This window comes from Mobula birostris, chromosome 8, assembly GCF_030028105.1.
Source record: "Mobula birostris isolate sMobBir1 chromosome 8, sMobBir1.hap1, whole genome shotgun sequence".
NCBI lineage: Eukaryota > Metazoa > Chordata > Chondrichthyes > Myliobatiformes > Myliobatidae > Mobula > Mobula birostris.
The window spans coordinates 146586189-146599120 of record NC_092377.1 but is presented as its reverse complement, the minus strand read 5'-3'; the positions used below and the strand labels follow the sequence as shown (position 1 = coordinate 146599120).

The 12932-nt window shown below is 41.9% G+C and overlaps 1 protein-coding gene across 1 annotated transcript in view; it reads left to right on the top strand.

Moving 5' to 3' along the window:
- The window catches only part of bin3 (bridging integrator 3), a 197972-nt gene that overhangs the window by 180506 nt on the left and 4534 nt on the right, over positions 1 to 12932 (top strand). The window lies entirely within an intron of this gene.

Sequence of the window (12932 nt, the reverse complement as noted above, 5' to 3'; positions counted from 1 at the left end):
AGGTGACACTGAAGAGATTTGTCTCTGGAATGTAATAAACCGTCTCACTGCAGAATATTTTCAGAATTTTTCTCAAGGTGTACTATTGATCATTTTAGGCTGAGTTCCTCGACTGATTTATAGTTAAGAAAGGCACTTGTGATACGTTTGTGTGCGCACCATTCCGATACAAAACCGTACACACTTATAAGTAATTAGTAAACCACTAACTGTCTGTTTGCAAAAAAATATAATAAATAGCTGATTTGAAATCATTGACTACAACCAAATGTAACTCTGTTTCTTTACTGGGTGTTTTACAGCAATACATCAGGTACCATTGTTTGCAGTATCTGCATTGACAGGTTTTGGGTTTCAAATAGCAGGGAGAAAAGAGAATAGAGTTAACACCTGGCCCCTGTCTCTGTGTGACTAGTCTATGCACGTGGTCTAAGCAATTGGATGAGCATGTCCTTTTCCTGGCCCTCTGCCTCTAGCTGAGTGTGAAACACCTCCTCTAGCGCACTCCTCAGAGATCAGAACTGGGTTGGAAACTTGAACTACACTGTGAAATCCTACCAATATATGGAGCAACTCGGTATTGTAAGCATCCTCAGTGGGCTGGTAGGACTCGGGATATTAATAAGGAAAATTCCCTTACCTGCTGAGTTCCTGCAAACGCTATAGTAGGGGAGCGTACTTTGAGCATATTGTATATTCATAGTAGATTTAGAGCAAGTTCAGTTGTTTCCTTTTTGAATTGATTGTATCTCACAAATGATACTTACAGTATCAAGCTTTGAAACTAAAAGAAGGTCTTAAAACATTTTGGTTGGGTGTAATTAGTCATTTAGCCCACTGTGGCTGAGTCAACCATCAAGCACCCATTAACACTAATCCTATTGTTTAATTCTTCCCACATTCACATCAACGCCACACCTGCATATGAGGGTCAATGTACTGTGGCCAATTGGCCTACCAACCCACGTGTTTTTGGGATGTGGGTGGAAACCAGAGAGCATCCTGAGAAATTGCAAGGATTCGTAGGAGGAGGGACCGGACAAACTCCACACAGACAGCATTAGGGGTCAGGATAGATTTCGGCATGCTGGAGATGTGAGGCAACAGCTGCAGTACACCACTTTCTGTCAGACCATGAGGCATTGTATTGCTCAAGAAAACGTGTTGAGTGTTGGGAATAAGATGAAAGTGTTGGGAATTTGAATGTTTTAAAACCTCGGGTTTTTAAGTTCTCTAAACTTTCTAGAGAAGAAATAGTGTCTTGTGATCCTATTTCCATCTTTGCCATACTCATTAGAGTATGCAGCAGGCACATAGGATTGGAGCCAGTTACATTTATTGGGCTAGTTCAAAAACCACTAAGTACTAGTTTGCAAAACATATAAAACATTAATTTTTCTGATTAAAAAATTGACTGCAACCAAATGTAACCGTTTTCTTTAATAAAACTTTTTAAAGTTAAGATATCCAGATTCAATAATTGCCTCATCTAATGTGAAGATATCAATATAACTCACTTTAAATAAGGAAAAGGAGATTAAGCCCCCTCTTTCCTTTGCTGAGTCAATCACAGAAGTGATCCGTGTAGCAGCCTGCAATTTCCTGTTGGCCAGAAACTGTGTGAATAAAAAATTTGAAAAACAAACAGAAAACAGCAGATCTTTTCACATTTCTGGAGTCCTCTACAAACCACTAACTCTCTGCCCTGACCCAAGCTTGTATGTATTCAGGACTTTCTGCCAACTGATGGCAACTCCCACAAACCGATGTTTAGGAGCTTTCTAAGTGCGATCAAGTGTGGGGCTTGTTTCAAAATCCACCCCTAACCCAAAGCAGCTTTCATTTAATTTCAGGTCATGAATTAGTGTGGTGTCCTTTTGAAAGGAGTTTGCTTTGGAAGGTGAGATGTTTTCGTAATTGTTCAGCATAAAAGTATGGAGTTAACCTCATCCATAAATAATCTTGCACGCTAAATGAATCAGCAAACTAATAAATGATGAATGGAAAAGCAACGAAAGCAGCAAGTGCAACTCAGCAGATCAGGCAGCATCTGTGGAACAATGCATTGTTTCAGGTTGCTGATCTTTCACCAAAAAGCATTTGAGATGGAATAGATTTTAAGCAAGTTCAAGTTTTTTGCCATTCGACCAGAGGGCATGCATTGAAGGTGAGGGGGGTAGGTTCAAGGGAGATGTGAGGGTTAAGTTTTTTTACTCAAAGTCGTGGATGCCTGGAATGCACTGCCTGGTATAGTGGTAGAAGCAAATACATTGGAGGCTTTAAGAAAGAAATGTTTGGATAAGCACATGGGTGTAAGGAAGATGGAGGGATGTGAACATGGTGTAGGTAGGAAGAATTAGTGTTTGGGTGTTTTTGATTTGCTTTTTAGCTGGTTCGGCACAACATAGTGGGCCGAATGGCCTGTTCCTGTGCTGTACTCTTCTATGTTCTAACTGTATACATGCATACCGCCAAACAAAACAGCATTCCTCTGGACCAAGGTGTTCAACACAGTACATATAACTCATACATTAAGTAATATTTCCAGAAATAAATTAACAAATAAAAAAATATATTCCACTCCTGAATGTTTGGCATTTATGTAATAAATTTAATGACACAATTGTAGTGGGTGACGTCAGTCTGCAGGAGGATTGGGGAAGTCAGATTTGTGTGAGATTGCAAGAGAGGGAATGTATTGAATGCTTATGAAATGACTTTTTAGAGCAGATGATGGTTGAGCCTACTGAGGGAACTGCTATCTTAGTTTGGGTGTTGTGTAATAACCTAGATCTTATTAGGGAGGTTAATGTAAAGAAACCATTAGAAGGCAGTGATCATAATATGATTGCATTCCTACTGCAATTTGTGAGGAAGAAGCATAGGTCACATATGTAGTATCACAATGGAATAAAGGGAATTACAGAGGCATGAGCGAGGGGATTCCCCTGGTGGCTTGGAGAAGGGTACTGGTGGGAATGATGCCAGAGCAGAAATGGCTGACATTTCCAGGAATAGTTCATAATGCACAGGATGGATATGTCCCGCAGAAGTAGTTCTCAAACAGCGGGGCTAGGCTACCGTGGCTGACAAAGGAAGTTAAGGACTATATAATTGGATAGCTATGTGGACAGGAAAGGAATGGAGGGTTATGGGCTGAGTGCAGGTTGGTGGGACTACGTGAGAGTAAGCGTTCGGCATGGACTAGAAGGGCCGAGATGGCCTGTTTCCGTGCTGTAATTGTTATATGGTTATAAGATTGACGTTTACCATAAGACGTATTTACATCACAAGTTAAAAAGCAAACAGTATGGTGCTACTGACACTTCATACATACTGAGCATTTGATGGCTCTGGGCCTGTATTCACTAGAATTCAGAAGAATGAGAGGTGACCTTATTCAAACCTATTGAATGATAAAAGGCCTTAGTAGAATGGATGTGGAGAGGAGGTTTCCTATGGTGGGAGAGTGTAAGACCAGAGGATGCAACCTCAGAATAGAGCGGTATCTTTTTAGAATGGAGATAGGGAGGAATGTCTTTGGCCAGAGAGTGGTGAATCTGTGGAATTCTTTGCCATAGGCAATTGTGGAGGCCAAGTTGTCATGTATATTTAAGACAGAGGTTGATAGATTCTTGATTGATCGGGGCATGAAGGGATACGGGGAAAAAGCAGGATATTGGAACTGAGAGGAAAATTGGATCAGCCATGATGAAATTGCAGAGCAGATGCAATGGGCCAAATGTCCCAATTCTGCTTCTATGTCTTAAGGTCTTATAATAAGACCTGGGTGGATGGTAGCATGGAGTTCAGTAGTCTCACATACTGGAGAAAGAAGTTGTTTCCCATCCTAGCAGTCCTTGTTCTAATACTAGATGGTGGGCGGGGGGTGGGGGGGGGGGGAGTCAAAGAGATTGTGGGACAGATGTGAGGAACCCTTTGCAATGCTAAGGGCCCTGTGTATGCAACAATCCTGATAAATATCTCTGATGGGTGGAGGAGAGACCCTGATGATCCTCTCAGCAGTCCTCAAAATCCTTTGTGGGATCTTGCAGTCAAATGCTTTGCCATTCCTGTACCAGACAGTGATGCAGCAGGTCAGGGCACTCTCACTGGTGCTGCTGTAAAAACTGCTTAGCATGGGGAGTGGGAAGTGGGGAGGGGGTAGAATCTCATCTGCCTTAATCTCCTCAGCAATTAAGGAGGCAGCAAAGGTTGGGGCATTTCATAACACAGTGTAGATACTGGAAGGAAAAACAAGGGTGGTCCTGGGACATATGAAGAAATCAGAATCAGGTTTAATATCACTGGCATATCAAAGGTACATTTAATGTCAGAGAAATGTATACAATATATATCCTGAAACGCTTTTTCTTGAATGAATTGACTTTATTTCTTACATCTTTCACGTACATGAGGAGTAAAAATCTTTACATTATGTCTCCATCGCAACCGTCTACGAGAACAGAGGATGAATGATAGTTAAATGTTAGAACCCCAAAGTGCCCCCCCCAGCTCCCCTCCCTCCCACGCGTAAGCGGCAGCAAGCAATGATCCCCCCCCACCAGCAAAAAAAAGCATCAGCGCCCACCACCGAGCACTCAAGCGTGCAGCGAAGCAACAGCAAAGACACAGACTTGTGGTACCCCAAAGACTACTCGTTCCCCTGGTTTTTGACATACCACTGTGTGTGTGTGTGTGTGTGTGTGTGTGTGTGTGTGTGTGTGTGTGTGTGTGTGTGTGTGTGTGAGACATAACAAACAACTCGCTGGTTTACGATGTTAAAAGTCCGTTGCGTTGCTTTTTCTGAGCTCTGTGCCCAAAGATCTCCTGCCGGGACACCAACCTTCGAACTGCCCGTCTCCAGAGCTATGAGATCTTGGCCCTCCGAAGGCAAGCTGAGCTCTTTGGCCATGTCCTTGGCATGTCAAATAACAGCCAGTTGTGAAACCCCAAGAGCGGGTCCCATTCCCGCAAAGAACCAAAGTCAGCATGTAATTCCTGGTCAGGGTCTTCAAATGAACCCTGAAAGGGAAAGATAGAGATATTAAAGATGGAAATAGAGCTGTTTTCGAAGATGAAAGCAAAGGAGTCACCGTTAGTCACCATTGTTTCCTCCTAAGCTCCTTCCCTTGTCATAGAATTTGTCTTTGCAGCAGCAGTACATAATAATAGAGAAAAAAATTAATTACTGTAAGTATATATTAAATAGTTAAATAAGTAGTGCAAAAATAAAAATTTTAAGAAGTAGTGTGGTAGTGTTCATGGGTTCAATGTCCATTCAGAAATCTGTTGGCAGAGGGGAAGCACCTGTTCCTGAATTGTTGAGTATGTGCCTTTAGGCTCCTGTTCCTCCTCCTCAATGGTAGCAATGAGAAGAGCGCATGTCCTGGGTGAAGGGGGCCCTTAATGATGGATGCTGACTTTTTGAGGCATTGCTTCCTGGAGATGTCCTGGATACTATGGAGACTACTGAACGTGACCCGTGATGGAACTGACTAAGATTACAACTCTCTGGAGCTTCAATCCTGTGCAGTAGCCCTATCACCTCCCCCCACCGCCCCCATCCCATACCAGATAAAATGAGATGAGGCTTTGGCAATGCATCTGGGGTAAAAACAGAATTGATCTCAGAATCTGTGCTCATTCTGAGCATTGGTTGTCATGTGTTGTTTCAAAGAGAATTTAATGCCATACAGTGCCTGTAAGAAAGTTTTCAACCCCTTTGGAAGTGTTCATGGTTTATTGTTTTACAACATTGAATCACAGTGGATTTAATTTGGCATTTTTTTGACACTGATCAACAGAAAAAAATCTCTTTCGTGTTAAAGTGGAAACAGATACCTACAAAGTGATCTAAATTAATTACAAATATGAAACACAAAATAATCTGAAGGGGACATAAGTATTCGCCCCCTTCGAGTCAGTATTTAGTAGATGTACCTTTGGCAGCAATTACAGCCTTGAGACTGTGGATAGGTCTCTATCACCTTCACACAAATGGAAACTACAATTTTTCTCCATTCCTCTTTACAAAACTGTTCAAGCTTTGTCAGATTGCATGGGGATCGTGAGTGAACAGCCCTTTTCAAGTCCAGCCACAAATTCTCAATTGGGTTGAGGTCTGGACCCTGACTTGGCCACTCCAGGGCATTAACTTTGTTGTTTTCAAGTCGTTCCTGTGTAGCTTTGGCTTTATGCAGCCACCACCATGCTTCATGGTAGGGATGGTATGTTTTTGATGATGCGCTGTGTTTAGCTCACGCCTAACATAGCATTTAGACTGATGGCTAAAAAGTTCAATTTTGGTTTCATCAGACTATAGAACCTTCTTCCAACTGACTTCAGAGTCTCCCACATGCCTTCTGGCAAACTCTAGCTGAGATTTAATGTGAGTTTTAATCAACAGTGGCTTTCTCTTTGCCACTCTTCCATAAGGCCATGATGGGTGAAGCACCTGGTAGCAGTTGTTGTATGCACAGTCTCTTCCCATCTCAGCCACTGAAGCTTGTAACTCCTCCAGAGTTGTCATAGGTCTCTTGGTGGCTTCCCTTACTAGTCCCCTTCTTGCATGGTTACTCAGTTTTTGAGGATGGACTGCTCAAGGCAGATTTACAGCTGAGCCATATTCTTTCCATTTCTTGGTGATTGACTTAACTGTACTCTGAGGAATATTCAGTGACTTGGAAATGTTCCTGTATCCATTTCCTGACTTGTGCCTTTCAATAACCTTTTTGCAGAGTTGCTTGGAGTGTTGTTTTGTCTTCATGGTGTAGTTTTTGCCAGGATACTGACTCAACAACAGTTGGACCTGCCAGATCCAGGTGTAAAACCAATTGGCTGCACCAGTGATGATTTGGTGTATCATGTTAAAGGTGGTGAATACTTACACAATCAATTATTTTGTGTTTTATATTTGTAATTAATTTAGATCACTTTGCAGGGATCTGTTTTCACTTTGACACGAAAGAGTCTCTTTCTGTTGATCAGCATCAAAAAGTGTCAAATTAAATCCACTGTGATTCAATGTTGTAAAACAATAAAACATGAACACTTATAGCGGGTGGGGGGGGTGGTGCGGTGAATACTTTTTATAGCCACTGTAGGCTGAGTATACTGCCTGAAAATTCAACCCTGGTAAGGAATATAATATTAAAGACAATAAATGAATTTCAGAAGAGAAAACAACTTGAAAACAATATTCAGTTCTACTATTTGGGAATGAATCTCCAGGCACTGTAGCTTAATTTAGCTATTTTGTTAGGATGAAAATATCTGTGTCTCCCACATTTCTGAAGGTATTTTATAACTTAATGAATAGAATATGCTTGTACTGCCTATACAGAGCCTTCCACATTTATTCTTTGTGATAATACCCAACGGTGGAGCTCTTTCTTTTGTCTGTCTAGACCAACTTGATTCTCTTCTTTATTTGTTTTTCAATACAGTCAACCATTGATTTATCAGTACTGTTTCTCAAGTGACTATTAATTTTGAGAAATCTGCAGTTTAGCAGATCACTGTCTCAGAACGAGAAGGATAATGTTTTCTGCACGGTTTCAATTTGATTTCAATGTTATTTGTTCAGAAGTAACCCTCACTGATATTAATTAGTGTCCAAGAAACCATTAAAATTTCAAACCAGATGCCGAAAAGAAGCTTTCAGGCTGAAAGAAGGCCATAGTCGGGAGCTTAACATCAAAGTATATTTTTTTGTATCGATAGGACAGACAGGAAGGCATAGGTGGTGGTGTGGCTCTTTTGGTAAGAGATGGAATTACATCTTTAGAAAGAGCTGACATGCAGTCAGGGAATGTTGAATCTTTGTTAGTAGAGCTAAGGAACTGAAAGGGTAAAAAGCAACATGATGAGAGTGATAGATAGGCCTCCAAATAGTAGCCAAGATGTGGGGTTGAGATTACAAAGGGAGCTGGAAGAGGCATGTAATAAGGGTTATGACACAATTGTAATGGGGGACTTTAATATGCAAGTGGATTGGGAAAATCAGGCTGGTGTCGGATCGCAAGGGAGGGAATTTGCTGAATGCCTAAGAGATGACTTTTTAGAGCAGCTATTGCTTGAGCCTACTCAGGGAAAGGCTAGATTGGGTGTTGTGTAATAACCCAGATCTCATTAGGGAGTGTAACCTAAAGGAACCCTTAGGAGGCAGTGATCATAATATGATTGAATTCATAATGCAATTTAAGACGGAGAGGCATAAGTCATAAGTATTGCAATAGAATAAAGGGAATTACTGAGGATTGAGAGAGGAGCTTGCCCAGGTGGATTGGAGGAGAATACTGGCAGGGATGATGGCAGAGCAGAGGCGGCTGAAGTTTCTGGGAATAGCTCACAAGGCGCAGGATAGATATGTACCACAGATGAAGACGTTATCAAATGGCAGGGGTGGGCAACTGTGGCTGACAAAGGAAGTTAAAAACTGCATAAAAGCCAATGAAATGGCAAGTAAGGTAGCAGAAGTGAGTGGGAAGTTGGAGGAGTGGGAAGCTTTTAAAATCCAACAAAAGGCAACTAAAAAAGCATCAAGAAGGGAAAAGATGAATTATAAGGACAGGCTAGCCAATAATATAAAGGATACCAAAAGATTTTTTCTGTTATATAAACAGTAAAAGGGATGTGAGAGTTAATATTGGACCACTGGAAAATGCTGCTGATGAGGTAGTAATGGGGGCAAAGAAACGGCAGTTGAACTTAATGAGTTCTTTGCATCCATCTTCACTGTGGAAGACACTAGTAGTGTGCCAGAGGTCCGTGAGTGCCAATGCTATTACAAAGGAAAAAATGCCAGGAAAACTCAAAGGTCTTAAAGTGGATAAGTCACCTGGGCCAGATGGACGACATCCCAGAGTCTTGAGAGAGGTTGCTGAAGAGTTAACAGATGCATTGGTCATGATCTTTGAAGAATCACTTGATTCTGGCATGGTCCCAGAAGACTGGAAGATTGCAAATGTCACTCCACTCTTTAAGAAGGGAGGAAGGCAAAAGGAAGGAAATGATAGGCCAGTTAGCCTAACCTTACTAGTTGGGAAAATGTTGGAGTTTATTATTAAGGATGAGGTTTTGAGGTACTTGGAGACTAATGATAAAATAAGTCAAAGTCAGCATGGTTTCTGTAAAGGGAAATTTTGCCTAAGAAATCTGTTAGGGTTCTTTGAGGAAGTAAGAAACAAGGTGGACAAAGGAGAGGCAGCGGATGTAATTTATTTGGATTTTCAGAGGGCATTTGATAAGGTGCTTAACAAGATAAAACCTTATGGTGTTAGAGGGAAAATACTGGCATGTTTAGCAGAGTGGCTAACTGGCAGGAGGCGGTGTGTGGTAATAAAAGAGGCCTTTTCTAGTTGGCTGCCCGTGACTAGTGGTGTTCCTCAGGGGTCTGCTTTGGGACTGCTACTTTTCACATTGTTTGTCAATGATTTAGATAATGGAACTGATGGCTTTGTGGTAGAGTTTGCAGATGATACAAAGGTAGGTGAAAGGGTAGGTAGTGCTGAGGAAGCAATGTGATTGCAGTAAATTGGAAGAATGGGCAAAAAAGTGGCAGATGGAATACAGTGATGGGAAATGTATGATAATACATTTTGGTAAAAGGAACAATAGTGCGGACTATTATCTAAATGGGGAGAAGGGTCAAACATCAGAGGTGCACAGAGACTTAGGAGTCTTTGTGCAAGACTCCCAGAAGGTTAGTTTACTGGTTGAGTCTGTGGTAAAGAAGGCAAATGCAATGTTGGCATTTATTTCAAAGGGAATTGAATATAAAAGCAAGGAGGTAATGCTGAGCTTTCATAAGACACTAGTCAGGCTGCACTTGGAGTATTGTCAACAGTTTTGGGTCCCATATCTCAGAAAAGATGTCATCGGAGAGAGCCCTGAGGAGGTTTATGATGATGAGTCTGGGAATGAAGTTAACATATGAGGAGTGTTTGGCAGCTTTGGGCCTGTACTCACTGGAATTTTAAGAATGAGGGGGTACCTCATTGAAATCTACTGAATGTTAAAAGGATTAGATAGGGTGGATGTTTCTTATAGTGGGGGTATCCAGAACTAGAGGGCACAGCCTCAGAATTGAGGGGCAAGCCTTTAGACAGAGGTAAGGAGGAATTTTTTTTATCCAGAGAGTAGTAAATCTGTGGAATGCTCTGCCACAGACTGTGGTGAGGCCATGTCTGTGTGTATATTGAAAACGGAAATTGCTCGTTTCCTGATTAGTCAGGACATCAAAGGATATGGCGAGAAGGCAGGTGTATGGGGTTGAGTAGGATCCGGGACCAGCCATGATGGAATGGCCTAATTCTGGTGCTATGTCTTATGGTCTTACTGTGTGAAGTATTTCCTTCATGGAGGGACTGGTTGTGCAGGGATGTAGTGCCTTTTTCTGTCTGTTCATGGCAGCTTCCTCAAGCTTAATGGCTTTCCTGTGTCTTCTCTATGGAAATAGTCCAATCCATGTAATTATGTCTTTCATCTAGCTGATTGTTATTTGAGGATTTTTAAGTAGTTGGTGACATATTGCTCACTTACATGGAAGTAATTCCAAGACCAACGGTAGTGTAGTGGTTAGCGCAATGCTTTGCGGCACCGGTGGTTTCTGATTCGGGCTAATTTCCTGCCGTAAGGAGATCGTATGTTCGCCCTGTACCCGTCTGGGTTTCCTCCAGTGCTCCAGTGTTCCACATTCCAAAAGAATTACAGTTAGAGTTAGCGATGCCATGTTGTGTCGTATGTGTGGTGACTCTTGTAGGCTGCCCAACACAGTCCTCGCTGATTTACTTTGAAGCAATGACACATTTCACTATATGTTTTGATAAGTTGATGTACATGCGACAAATAAAGCTAATTTAAGAAAAGAAGTGTTCAATGCATTTGGAGTTAAATCCTGAGTAGTAAAATTTCCATTTCTGCTTTCTTTATCAACTCAACAGAAGGTCAAAGGGGTGTTGAATCTTTCATATGACTAAATTCAGATTACCTGCTTGAAATTTAAAGATTTGTTCACTCAGGGTGTCACAGATATTGAAGTGAATTTCTAATTCCTATCGTAGCACAAGTAATTTACAAGCTTTTGTAGGATCAGCTTGTTGGTGCTGAGTGGCATACCCGCTGCAGGGAATTATCTCTGGATTATCTTGATGGCTTTGAGGGCAGATGAAACTATTGATGTCTGCTGCACCATAGGTCACTCCAGTTCTGTCCAACACCTTGAGACTGTCTTAGAAACAATGCTAGAAAGTCAGCCATTAAGAGATGCAGGAGCCCTTGTTCATCCAAAGCATTGATATACACTCAGTGGCCACTTTATTAGGTACACCTGCACGTTAAAGCAGATATCTAACCAGTCAAGTGGGCACGTGGCCAAGTGGTTAAGGCATTGGACTAGCGACCTGAAGGTCGTGAGTTCGAGCCCCAGCCGAGGGAACGTGTTATGTCCTTGAGCAAGGCACTTAATCACACATTGCTCTGCGACGACACTGGTGCCAAGCTGTATGGGCCCTAATGCCCTTCCCTTGGACAACATTGGTGTCATGGAGAGGGGAGACTTGCAGCATGGGCAACTGCTGGTCTTCCATACAACCTTGCCCAAGCCTGCGCCCTGGAGAGTGAAGACTTCCCAGGCACAGATCCACGATCTCGCAAGACTAACGGATGCCTACTTAATCAGTCAATGATGTGGCAGCAACTCCATGCATAAAAGCACACAGACATGGTCAAAAGGTTCAGTTGTTCAGCCCAAACATCTGAATGGAGAAGAAATGTGATATATATGACTTTGATCATGTAATGAGTGTTGGTGCCAGATGGGGTGGTTTAAGTATCTCAGAAACTGCTGAACTTCTGTGATTTTCACACACCGTCTCTAGCGTTTACAGAGAATGAGAAATAAAAATAAAATCCAGAGGTGGTAGTTCTGTGGGCGAAAACGCCTTGTTAATGAGAGAGGTCAGGGGAGAATGGCCAGAATGGTTCAAGCTGGCAGGAAGGTGACAGTAACTCAGATGACCACACTTTACAACAGTGGTGTGCAGAAGGGCATCTCTGGATGCACAACACTCGAACCTTGAAATGGATGAGCTACAGCAGTGGAAGACAACAGTATGCACTCAATGGCCATTTTATTAGGTACAGGAGATGCTTAATAAAATGGCCACTGAATGTTGATGCTGGGCAAGGACCCAGCACTGATCTGTACAACACTCTGCTAGTTACTGCCGCCTAACATGAAAATGACTTTTTTATTCCACCTCCTTGTTTTTTATGAACTAGATCTCAGATCAACACCAGCAATTCCATGTGCTCAAATTTTGTTCAATTTAACTCTTTTGTAATTAACTTCCTCATAATCCAGTCTCCTGTCTCAATTTGGTTAATATACCTGTGTCTATAATTAATTAAATAGCATTAAATTGTAACTGCAAACATTCATTAAACTGGTTTCTTGCCTGCTCAAAGACAATCATAGATCCTTTGTAGTATGTGAATGTTAATTGTAAGGTCAACCTTTACTGTTTTCACCACTGAGATTTGGCAGTGAGGTATTGTCTTTAACCCCTGTTTGAAGCCACATATAAATTATACCAGGTAAAGATACTGTCTTGCGGCTGCAGTGACCCCAGGTTCGATCCTGACCTCAGTTCTGTCTGTGTTATATTGCATGTTCTCCCTGTGACCACGTGGTTTTCCGGGACAGCTCCAGTTTCTTCCCACATATCAAAGGCATGCTGGTTAGTGAGTTAAATGGCTTCTGTTAATTGTCCCTAGTGTAGGTGAGTGGCCAGAGAGTTTGGAGGGGAAGATTTTAGTTAGTGGAGAGGAGTGATTTATGGTTGGCATGGATGTGTTGGGCTGATAGGCCTGTTTCTGTTATGTAACTCTGAAAGCAAACCAGCCCACATCTGGTCATTATTCCGTTG